The sequence below is a fragment of the Corvus brachyrhynchos genome, unplaced genomic scaffold (genome assembly GCF_000691975.1).
Source record: "Corvus brachyrhynchos isolate BGI_N302 unplaced genomic scaffold, ASM69197v1 scaffold420, whole genome shotgun sequence".
In the NCBI taxonomy this organism is placed as follows: Eukaryota; Metazoa; Chordata; class Aves; order Passeriformes; family Corvidae; genus Corvus; species Corvus brachyrhynchos.
In genome coordinates this window covers 30,952-31,808 of record NW_008235739.1, presented here as the reverse complement: position 1 = coordinate 31,808, position 857 = coordinate 30,952, and the positions used below count along the sequence as shown (strand labels likewise).

General features: G+C 73.5%; 1 long non-coding RNA gene across 1 annotated transcript; it reads left to right on the top strand.

The window, feature by feature from the left end:
• Positions 1 to 6: 6 nt before the first annotated feature.
• Positions 7 to 851, top strand: LOC108446806. The gene is made up of 3 exons (XR_001862110.1): positions 7 to 458; positions 505 to 602; positions 649 to 851. It is a non-coding gene; the product is annotated as an uncharacterized LOC108446806 (long non-coding RNA).
• Positions 852 to 857: the final 6 nt, after the last annotated feature.

Sequence of the window (857 nt, the reverse complement as noted above, 5' to 3'; positions counted from 1 at the left end):
GACTGGGAGCTCTCGGTGCCCTCGCCCGCGCTCGGGGACGCTCTGGGGACAGCGGGGCCCGGTCCTGTCCCCGCCCGGGGGTGGCACCGGGGGGTCCCTGTCCCTGTCCGGGGGTGGCACTGGGACGATCCCAGTTCCTGTCCCAGTTCCTGTCCCAGTTCCTGTCCCTGTTCCCGCCCGGGGGTGGCACTGGGGGTCCCTGTCCCTCTCCCAGAGGTGGCACTGGGGGTCCCTGTCCCCGTCCCTGCCCCAGTTCCTGTTCCGGGGGTGGCACTGGGAGGATCCCAGTTCCTGTCCCTGTCCCCGTCCTGGGGGTGGCACCGGGACCCCCCTGTCCCCGTCCCCGTCCCTCTCCCAGAGGTGGCACTGGGGGTCCCTGTCCCCGTCCCTGCCCCAGTTCCTGTTCCGGGGGTGGCCCTGGGAGGATCCCAGTTCCTGTCCCTGTCCCCGTCCTGGGGGTGGCACCGGGACCCCCCTGTCCCCGTCCCCGTCCCTCTCCCAGAGGTGGCACTGGGGGTCCCTGTCCCCGTCCCTGCCCCAGTTCCTGTTCCGGGGGTGGCCCTGGGAGGATCCCAGTTCCTGTCCCTGTCCCCGTCCTGGGGGTGGCACCGGGACCCCCCTGTCCCCGTCCCCGTCCCTCTCCCAGAGGTGGCACTGGGGGTCCCTGTCCCCGTCCCTGCCCCAGTTCCTGTTCCGGGGGTGGCCCTGGGAGGATCCCAGTTCCTGTCCCTGTCCCCGTCCTGGGGGTGGCACCGGGACCCCCCTGTCCCCGTCCCCGTCCCTCTCCCAGAGGTGGCACCGGGACCCCCCTGTCCCTGTCCGGGGGTGGCACCGGGGGGGATCCCAGGCCCTCCCCC